Below are 11,720 nucleotides of genomic sequence, written 5' to 3'. Positions count from 1 at the left end.
GAATGAGGTTTTATTTTGAAACTTTGTCACCTGAAAATGGTTAAGTGCAGGGTCTTTAAAGGAGATTTTTAGTTTTGAATGTGGTTTGGTAGGTGACTTAATCACTTGAAAATAGTTAAATGTAAGGACTTTTAAGAGGATTTTTTGTTTTGAATGTAGTTTGGTTGGTGACTTAGATACTTGAAAATGGTTGAGTGTAGGGACTTCAATGGTGATTTTTTGTTTTGAATGTGGTTTCGTTTTTATACTTAGTCCCTTGAAAATGGTTAAATGTATAGACTTTGAAAGGATTTTTTGTTTTGAATGTGGTTTGGTTCGTGATTTAGTTACTGTAAAATGGTTAAGTATAGGGAATTGAAAGGAGATTTTTTGTTTTGAACATGGTTTGGTTGTCATTCTTAGTCACTTGAAAATGGCTAAGTGTAGTGACTTTAAGGGTATGTTTTCTTATGAATGTGGTTTGGTTTTGGTAGTTAGTTGCTTGAAAATGGTTAAGTTTAGAGACTTTAAAGGGGATTTTGTGTTTTGAATGTGCTTAGATTATTATACTTAGTCACTTGAAAATTGTTAAGTGTAGGGACTTTAAAGGAGATTTTTTGTTTTGAATGTTGTTTGGTTTTGGTACTTTGTCACTTGAAAATAGTTAAGTGTAGGGACTTTAAAGGGGATTTTGTGTTTTTAATATGGTTTGGTCTTGATACTTAGTCACATGAAAATGGTTATGTGTAGGATTTTAAAGGTGATTTTTTGTCTTGAATGTGGTTTGGTTTTGATACTTAGTCACTTGAAAATGGTTAAGTGTTGAGACTTTAAATGGATTTTTTGTTTTAAATGTGGTTTGGTTGGTGATTTAGTTATTTGAAAATAGTTATGTGTGGATACTTTTAGGGGGATTTTGTATTTTGAATGTAGTTCGGTCAGTGACTTAGTTACATGAAAATGTTTAAGTGTAGGTACTTTATATGTGATATTTTGTTTTTAATGTGGTTTTGGTTGTTGACTTAGTTACTTAAAAATGGTTAAGTGTAGAGACTTTAATGGGGATTTTTTTTAATGTGGTTTTGTTTTGATACTTAGTCACTTGAAAATGGTTAAGTGTAAGGACTTTAAAGGAGATTTTTTGTTTTGAATGCGGTTTTGCTTTCATACTTAGTCATTTTAAAGTTGTTAAGTGCAGGGACTTTAATGAGGATTTTGTGGTTTGAATGTCGTTAGGTTTGTGACTTAGTCTCTTGAAAATGGTTAAGTGTTTTGGAACGCAAGGATGACTGCTAAGAATCACACCCTCATATACAGGTGAGTTCTCATCCTTGGGTTCACTCGGTGCTAACTCCTACTCCTATATGAAGAGACTGAACATCATTTAACTGACAGTATGTAAGTGGAACTTACTGAATTCCGTTGACTGACGGAATGCTACTGATATCTGATAACTGACTGAGACCATGAGGTTTCCTGAGTCATATGATTGACTGAATTCTACTGAATCATGGATTGATTTTGCATATCGTGAAACATGACATGGATCTAGGCACACAACTATATTTTTCGGGTACGAATACCCCCAGGACTCGATAGAAGGAAACTGACACACATGACATGACTTGATCACAAGATTTGAGTCCACCATTAATAATATCATAAGTAAGGGATATAATATTTCATATAGTTATTCAACATCTCAAACATTGTAGGAAATGTATAGATATATTTCGTGTACATATTGTATATCTCCATTATCATACATGCTTCATACCACCACAATAGCAACACATGAAAAGTATAGGATTCCTATTGAAGTATATAGCTAACATGGACTTGTCTTTTAGACATCATAGAACCATACAAACATTAATTTCTAGCATCCTAAGCATTTTATCAAGAACCTTGCATACATTCTTTAAGGCATAGGTGAGTTTCATACTTGAACCATATTAAACCACCTATAGTTCATGGTTTTCAATTAACAACTATATAATTCCTTGAAAACACCTTTAGACATTACATTGAAACTTAAACAACAATCATCAACATGTACATACTCATATCACCACAAAAAGATTACAAAATAATATTTAAAACATGGTTCTTGAGCTCTATGAATGGATTGGATCAATAGATAAACACTATGCATACCTTAGAAAGGAAACCTTGATTATTTACTGGAGAGTTCTTGGATTGGGAAACTTAATTCTCAATTATGTTGGAAAAAGGCTTGAATCTTTCTTTTGAGAGATGAGTTTGATGGAAACCCAAATCTTGTGGTTGAGAGCATAAGAGAGGGTTTTTTTTAGTTGTTTAACTGAAGAAAAAATAGGAAAAATTATGCCTGTTTAGGGTTATAAGTCGTGGAAGGTGAAGGAAATGATCAAAATACCCTTATGAAATAAATTCACAGTCGCTAAAAAGTCATAGCTGACGACCTTCGTGATAGGGCATCACAAATGTGATAAGTTGTCACGAATGTCGTCACTTAGGAGCTGGTTTCTGCCTAAGGATGATGACCTTTATGATAAGGCGTCACAAATGTGGTAATATCACGAATATCATCACTTAGAAGCTGGTTTCTACCTAAGGCTGACGACCTTTGTGATAGGGCGTCACAAATGTAGTAAGCTATCATGAATGTTGTCACTTAGGAGCTGGTTTCTGCCTAAGGCTGATGACCTTCGTGATAGGGCATCACAAATATGGTAACCTATCACGAATTCGTCACTTAGGAGCTGGTTTCTGCCTAAGGCTGACGACCTTTGTGATAGGGTGTCACAAATATGGTAAGATGTCATGAATGTCATCACTTAGGAGATGGTTTTTACCTAAGGCTGATGACCTTCGTGATAGGGTATCACAAATATGGTATGCTACCACGAATGTTGTCACTTCGGAGCTGGTTTTTGCCTAAAGATGATGACCTTTGTGATAGGGCATCACAAATGTGGTAAGCTACCACGAATGTCGTCGCTTAGGAGCTGGTTTCTGCCTAAGGCTGATGACCTTCATGATTAGGCATCACAAGTGTGGTAAGCTACCACGAATGTCGTCACTTAGGAGCTGGTTTTTGCCTAAGGCTGACGACCTTCATGATAGGGCATCACGAATGTGGTAAGCTACCTTGAATTTCATCAATTAGGAGATGGTTTCTATCTAAGGCTGACGACCTTCGTGATAGGGCGTCACAAATATTGTAAGCTACCACCCATTTCATCACACTATTTCCAGCCTGACATGCTCGAGTAAAATAGGAATAACTCTTTTATCCGATATTGGATTTAGGCAAAATTGGTATCGTTGGAAAGATAATTCAATTATATATCTATTGATAGGTCATGAGCTATAAAATTCCAAGTATAATGAGAGATATGCTCGTTTGAAGTTGACTATTCCAATATCTTTCTCAAGAATTCAATCGATAAGGAATGTTTTGATTTGTCTGATAGCTGGGAGTTATTTGAAGCCTTAATATACATCTAACCTACTTATAAAACTATAAAATAACCATGATTTACTATGCATGAGCTTGGTACATGGCTCTAATATTGGTTCAGATTTTTTGGTGTATTACAATATTTCCCCCTTGGAAACATACGTCCTCGAATGATGACTGCTTGAGAGGGTAGAAGAGATAAAAAAACACATACACTGATCATGCTCAACAGAAACATGATTTTAGGACTGAATTGAATTCTAAACTGAATATAGCCCAACTGAACATGCATATTTGATGCATGACTGATAAGCTGAAATCATGAATGCATGATAAGCTATGCACTGATACTTAATACCAATTTTATACTGGAATTTTGAATTTCTAACTGAATAAGCTTAAGAAAAATGGTTACCTCGAGCTAATTCTGAATTATCGGAGAAAATATAAGGGTACTTGGTTCGCATGTTTGGTTCTGCTTCCCAAGTAGCTCCCTCCATGGACTGATTCCACCAATGAACCTTGACTAGAGGGACTTCTTTGTTCCTCAGCCTATGAGTCTGATAGTCGAGGATTTTGACTGGAATCTCTTCATAAGTGAGTTTATTCTGAATGTCAATGCTCTAAATAGGGACTGCAACTGTTGGGTCACCTATGCACTTCTTGAGCAAAGAGACATGGAAGACTTGATGAACTAAGGCTAGATCTGAAGGTAATTTGAGCTTATAGGCTACCTTGACTATGCGACTGAGAATCCTGAAGGGACCAACATATCAGGCACTGAGCTTTCCCTTTTTTTCGAATCTCTTCACTCCCTTCACGAGAGAGATCTTGAGATAGACATAGTTATTGACCTCGAATTCGAGATCATTTGTACGAACATCCGCATAAGACTTTTGTCGACTTTGAGCAGCCCGTAGTCTTTCTCTGATCAACTAAACTTTCTCTAAGGCATCAAATACAAAGTCAGGCCTTATGAATGTGGTCTCACTAACTTCAGACCAATCGATCGGAGACCTACATCTCCTACCATAAAGAGCTTCGAATGGAGCCATCTGAATACTGGAGTGATAGTTGTTGTTGTATGCAAACTCAATCAAAGGCAAGTGGTCATCCTAGCTTCCCTTGAAATCAATTGCACACTCCTTTAACATATCTTCTAGAGTCTGAATGGCCCTTTATTATTGACCATCTGTCTGAGGATGTAACGTTGTACTGAGATAAACTTGGGTACCAAGATCCTTTTGGAATACTTTCCAGAAGTGAGGTGAACTGGGTACCTCTGTCTGAGATGAATGATCGTGGAACACCGTGTAATCTGACAAACTCCCTGATATAGAGTTTGGCATGATCCTCGGCTGAGTAAGAGGTATGAACTGGAAGGAAATGAGCTGACTTGGTTATTTTATCTACAATGACCAAAACTGAATTATGCTAATGATGTGTTCTAGGCTAACCTTTCACAGAGTCCATTTTCACTTCTTCCCACTTCCAAGTAGGAATAGTTAACTCCTTCATGGAACCACTAGGTTTCTGATGCTCTATCTTAACCTGCTAACATGTAGAGCACTTAGCCACAAAATCGGCAACATTTCTCTTCATCCCTCTCCACCAATAGATCTCCCATAAGTTGCAGTACATCTTAGTAGCCCCTGGATGAAAAACTTATCGCACACCATACGCTTCTGCAGGAATTTGCTGCCTTAATTCATCTACACTGAGAACACACAAACGACCCTGACAATGAAAAAAACCATCTCCCCCTTGGGAGAAAACCTCTACTTCCTGACTCTGAACTGACACTTTTAACTTGACAAGGCTAGGATCCTTGTCTTGCTTCTGTTTCACCTCGGAAATTAGAGATGACTTTGAACTACTCTAAACATATACACCACCTTCTGAAGAGTCGACTAAGTGAACGCCCAGTCTTGCAAACTGATGAATCTCCTAATCTAATTTCTTCTTACTATCCTCAACATGGAACACACTACCCATGGATAGTCTATTGAGTGCGTCGGCCATTACATTGGCCTTGTAAAGATGATAAAGGACACTCATGTCATAATCTTTCAAGAGTTCTAACCACCTTCTCTGATGAAGATTGAGATCTTTCTGGGAAAAGACATACTAAAGGATCTTATGATCTGCGAAGACGTCTACATGAACACCGTGTATATAATGCCTCTAAATATTTAAGGCAAAGACAACTGCTGCTAACTCAAGGTCATAAGTAGGATAATTCTTCTCATGGGGCTTTAACTGTTTGGTGGCGTAGGCTATGACTCTACCATACTTCATGAGTACAAAACCTAAACCAACTATGGATGCATCACAATATACTACGAATCCATTCAAACCGCCAGGAAGTGCTAAAACTGGAGATAAGGTGAGTCGAGTCTTCAACTCCTAAAAACTCTTCTCACAAGGTTCTGACCACTAAAACTTGACCTTCTTCTGAGTCAATCTGGACATAAGAGATGAAATAGAAGAAAATCCCTTGAAAAACCATCGGTAATAGCTAGCCAAACCCAAGAAACTCCTGATATCTGATGGAGAGACAGGGCGAGGCCAGTTTCTTATTGCTTTGGTTTTCTAAGGATCTACTCTAATGCCATCACTGAAAATAATGTGGCCAAGGATTTCTACTGATCTTAGCCAAAATTCGCACTTACTGAACTTGACGATCAACTGGTGATCCCTAAGAGTTTAAAGAACAATTATGAGATGGTCTAAATGATCACGCTCTATGCGAGAATAGAACAGAATATCATCTATGAAGACTATGACGAATGTGTCCAAGTACTGCTTGAACAGCCGGTTCATCAAGTCTATGAAAGCTGTAGGGGCATTGGTAAGACCAAAGGACATGACTAGAAATTCAAAGTGACCATACCGAGTACGAAAAGCTGACTTCAGAATGTCAGATTCTCTAACTCTGAGCTGATGATAGCCTGACCTAAGGTCTTTCTTGGAGAAATAATTGGCACCCTAAATTTTGTCAAAAAAGTCGTCTATCCTACAAAGTGGATACCTGTTCTTGATTGTGACTTTGTTGAGCTGGCGGTAATTAATACACATTTTGAGAGAACAGCTATTCTTGCGCACGAATAAGATTGGTCATTCCCATGGGGATACACTTGGCCTGATGAATCCCTTATCTAATAGATCCTTCAACTGATCTTTTAGTTCCTTAAGTTCTGCTGCTGCCATTCTGTATGGCGGAATAAAAATAGGCTGAGTATCTTGGAGAAGCTCTATGCCAAAGTCTATTTCCCTTTCAGGAGGAATGCCTGGAACATCTTTGGGAAAGACATCTGAATATTCATTAACCACTTGGACTGATTCGAGAATGGGAGATTCAGAACTGGAATCCTTGACATGCACGAGTTGATACACACAACCCTTAGAAATCATTTTCCTTGCCCAAAAGTAAGAAATAAGCTGAACCCTAAAAGACAAAGTGCTACCCTTCCACTTAAGGACGGGCTTATTCGGGAACTTAAATTGAACTATCCTATTTTTCCAATTGACTATGGCATAGTAGGAACGAAGCTAATCCATGCCGAGAATGACATCAAAATTAGTCATCTCTAACTTAACTAAATCTGTTGACGTTGATTTCTGAAAAATCATAACTGGGCAGTTCCTGTATACCCTCCAAGCTATGATGGTTTTTCCCACTGGGTAGAGACTGAAAAGATCTCTGCTAAAATTTTGGGATTGATTCTGAAATCGCCTGCTATGTATGGAGTGACAAAAAACAAGGATGCACCTGGGTCTAGCAAAGCATAAACATGAATATGGAAAATTTGTAACGTACCAGTAACGCCATCAAGAGAATTTTCCTGATCTTGTCGGGTCTAAAGAGCATAGAGTCTATTTGGGCATTCCCCACTAGTAGCACTGGAAGTGGCACCCTGCTGGTTCGGGCGACCGAACTGAGCTATGGAATGATTCTACTGAACCTGAGGGCCTGGCTGAGGACACTCCCTAATCTCGTGGCCTGGCTTACCATAACTAAAATATAAATCACTACCGACTCTTCAAATTTCCTTGTGGTTCTTACCACAAGTCTGACAAAGGAGGTTTGTTCGGGTACTGCTAACATTGCCTTGAGATTTAGAACCTGGTGCTCTATCTTTGTTGCCATCCCTAAACTTTGGCATTGGGGCACTAGAGGAGGAAGTGGCTGGAACTGCTGACTTAGGATGAAACTGTGAATGATTTCCTCCCTCTGATTTGGGCTGAGCAAAACTGAAACTGCCTACTCTTACTCTCTTGTTCTACCTCTCTCTAGTCTTAACCTTCTACTCCTCTACCTATTAAGCGTGGTTTATGTCCTGGCTAAATTCATATCACTATTCAGCATCGCAGACCTACCCTCATTTACCATGCTATTATTCACCCCTGACACAAACTTGCACATCTTAGCCCTGTTGTCTGCAACCACATGAGGGGCATATCTGGCTAGCTGAGTAAATCTAAGAGAATACTCTCTAACTGTCATATTTCCCTGCCTAAGATTGATGAACTCAAGAAATTTTACCTCTCTTAGCTCTTGGGGAAAGAATCTGTCTAAGAAAGCCATGACAAATTCTTCCCACTCAACAGGACCTGCATCCTCTAACCTTTCTGCTAACCACTTCTTGTACCAAGTGTAAGCGACATCCTAAAATTGGTATGCAGCTAACTCGACACTCTGAGAAGAAGTGACTTCCACGATATAATGAACTTCTAGACTTGGTCAATGAATTCCTGAGGATCCTCGTCTGGCTTAGACCCAAAGAAGGATGGAGGGTTCATTCGGGTGAAATCCCCGAATCTTAGCTACTACTGAATTGTCCACTGGGTTGGCCAGAGCGACTGTTGGTCAATTATTCTGGGCAGCTATATACTAAGGAAGAGTGGCAATTATGGTCCTGAACTCCGCATGAGAAACATGTTCGCCCGAAGGATCTTCAGGCTGAGGATCTGGGTGATTTCTTCTCTTTGGAGAAATTTTTCTGAAATAAGAGAGGAGTGGATTATATTGAGAGATTGACTTGAAATTATGTTTAATAGCATAACATGAATACTGAAGAAAGCGAACTATTCAAAAAACATCTCATAACCTCCTGTACATAAATGTGGCGCTCAACACACCCATGTACAAGACTCTTCTAAATCTGGCTTTCAGACTTCCTAGGACTCTATTGAACCTTAGGCCCTGATACCAAGTTTGTAATGGCCCAAATTTTCTGAACCGGAATGCTACATGGTGCTTATGACCCCAAAGGATCACAAGCTAACCCATGACTAATATCTGTATCTGTACGTTATAATATATAATGTAATAATGCATATAACATGAACATGTGGGCCATAAGGTTCAAATCAATAAAGAATCTGTCAAAACATAACATCCATATGGGTGAAAGATACCCAAAACAACTGAAAACTAAATCAAATCTGAACATAAGTCTGAATACTGAATCTGAATGCCTCTAAGTGCTTTCTGAATAATGATTTAAGGGAACATGTCTCTAACTAACTCCATAAACTGGTAACTGGCTAAAATAATAATGAATAAATCAAATCATATTGTCTTTTAATGAAGAGAACTCACTGGATCTCTGCGACTGGAAATGCTAATACTACAGCTGATCTGGAGCTCGTTTCTCTGAACCTATGGTGTAACATGAAAATAAAGCACCATAGCGCAAATGCGTTAGTAAGAGGGAATGTACTAAGTAAACGAGTGAGGTAGGCTAAATATAAACAAGGTTTCCATGCATGAACAACACTAATTGTCTGACTGACATGAACGTAAGAGTACAAACAAGCATACATAGTAACTGAAATAGTGGGTGCATGATAACTAGTCTTGTATTCTAATATATGGTTTACTGATGGGTAACATGAATGATACTGAAATTCTGAAACATGGGTGACTATATCTGACAATCCTAAATCTGATGGGATAATCTGAGTTCTGTACTATAATTGAGTCTGACTGTATCTGATAGTCCTGATATACTGAAATATGAAGACCTATCTGAGTTATTTTACGAAGACTGATTCTGAAACTATGGAATGTAGTTATTTAACCGACATTCCCCAATAATTCATATAGCTAATTTGGGGTCCAATCTCTACCCCAACTAGAGGGGTGTCAATACCGTGCCACTAGTAAGGAAAGTTATGGGTGACCCTTAGCTGGCAGGTATTCTAAAGGAGAAGGGTGGGAACCCTAATCTGACAGGCTAAGATGTCTCAACCTACACTGGCTATGTAGTTCTGGAACACAAGGATGATTGCTAAGAATCATACCCTAAATTGGTAGGTGAGTCCCCATCCTTGGGTTCACTCAATGCTTACTTCTACTCCCATCTGAAGAGACTAAACATGATTCAACTAAATACACATGGACATATTAACTGACTTTCATTGACTGATGAAGTAATACTATTATCTAAGAGTTAAATGAGATCATGAGATTTGTGAGGTTTCCTGAGTCACATGACTGACTGAGTTCTATAGATTATAGCTTGACTAAGATTATTGTGACAACATAACATGTCTCTAGGCACACAACTATGTTTTTGGGTACGAATACCCCAAGGACTCGATAGAAGGAAACTGACACACATGACATGACTTGATCATAAGATTTGAGTCATAAATTCAGAATATCATAAGTAGGGGATATCATATTTCATATAGTTATTCAACATCTTAAACATTGTAGGGAATGCATAGATATATTTCGTGTCCGTATTGTATATCTCCATTATCATACATGTTTCATACCACCACAATAGCAACACATGAAAAGCATGGGATTCAAATTAAAGTATATAGCTAATATGGACTTGTCTTTTAGACATCATAGAACCATACAATCCTGAATTTCTAGTATCCTAAGCATTTTATCAAACACGTCGCATGCATTATTTAAGGCATAGGTGAGTTTCATACTTGCACCCTATTAAAACACCTAAAGTTCATGGTTTTCAATTAAAAACCATATAATTCCATGAAAACACCTTTAGACATCACATTGAAAGTTAAACAACAATCATCTACATGTACATACTCATATCACCACAAAAGTTTACAAAATAATATTTAAAACAGGGTGCCTTAGATCTATGAACGGATTGGATCAATAGATAAACACTACACATACTTTAGAAAGGAAACCTTTATTATTTTCTGGAGAGTTCTTGGATTGGGAAACTTAATTCTCAATTATGTTGGAAAAAGGCTTATATCTTGCTTTTGAGAGATAAGTTTGATGGAAACCCAAATCTTGTGGTTAAGAGTGTAAGAGAGGGTTTTGTTTAAATGCTTAATTGAAGAAAAAAATTGGAAAAATTATGCCTCTTTAGGGTTAGAAGTGTTGGAAGGTGAAGGAAATGACCAAAATACCCATATGAAATAAATTCATAGTTGCTGAAAAATCATAGATGACGACCTTCGTGATAGAGCGTCACAATTGATAAGTTGTCACAAATGTCATCACTTAGGAGCTGGTTTCTGCCTAAGGCTGATGACCTTTATGATAGGGCATCACAAATGTGGTAAGCTATCATGAATATCGTCACTTAGGAGCTAGTTTCTGCCTAAGGCTGACGACCTTCGTGATAGGGCGTCACAAATGTGGTAAGCTATCACGAATGTCATCACTTAGGAGCTGGTTTTTGCCTAAGGATAACGACCTTCATGATAGCGCGTCACAAATATGGTAAGCTATTACGAATGTTGTCACTTGGGAGCTGGTTTCTGCCTAAGGCTGACAACCTTCGTGACAGGGCGTCATAAATATGGAAAGCTACCATGAATGTCGTTACTTAGGAGCTGGTTTCTCCCTAAGGCTGACAACCTTCATGATAGGGCATCACAAATATGGTAATCTACCACGAATGTCGTCACTTAAGATCTGGTTTCTGTCTAAGGCTGACGAACTATATGATAGGGCGTCACAAGTGTGGTAAGCTACTAAGAATGTCGTCACTTAGGAGCTGGTTTTTACCTAAGGCTGACGACCTTCGTGATAGGGCATCACAAATGTTGTAATCTATCAAGAATGTCATCAATTAGGAGATGGTTTCTTCCTAAGGATGAAGACCTTCGTGATAGGGCATCACAGATGTGGTAAGCTACCACGAATTTTGTCACACTATTACCAGCCTGACATGCTGGAGTAAAATAGGAATAACTCTTTTCTCCGATTTTAGATTTAGGAAAATTTTTTATCGTTGGAAAGATAATTCAATTATGTATCTATGGATAGGTCATAAGCTCAAAAATTCCA

The sequence above is a fragment of the Capsicum annuum genome, unplaced genomic scaffold (assembly GCF_002878395.1).
Source record: "Capsicum annuum cultivar UCD-10X-F1 unplaced genomic scaffold, UCD10Xv1.1 ctg3524, whole genome shotgun sequence".
NCBI lineage: Eukaryota > Viridiplantae > Streptophyta > Magnoliopsida > Solanales > Solanaceae > Capsicum > Capsicum annuum.
The sequence above is the reverse complement of the archived record's forward strand: the minus strand, read 5'-3'. Positions refer to the sequence as shown.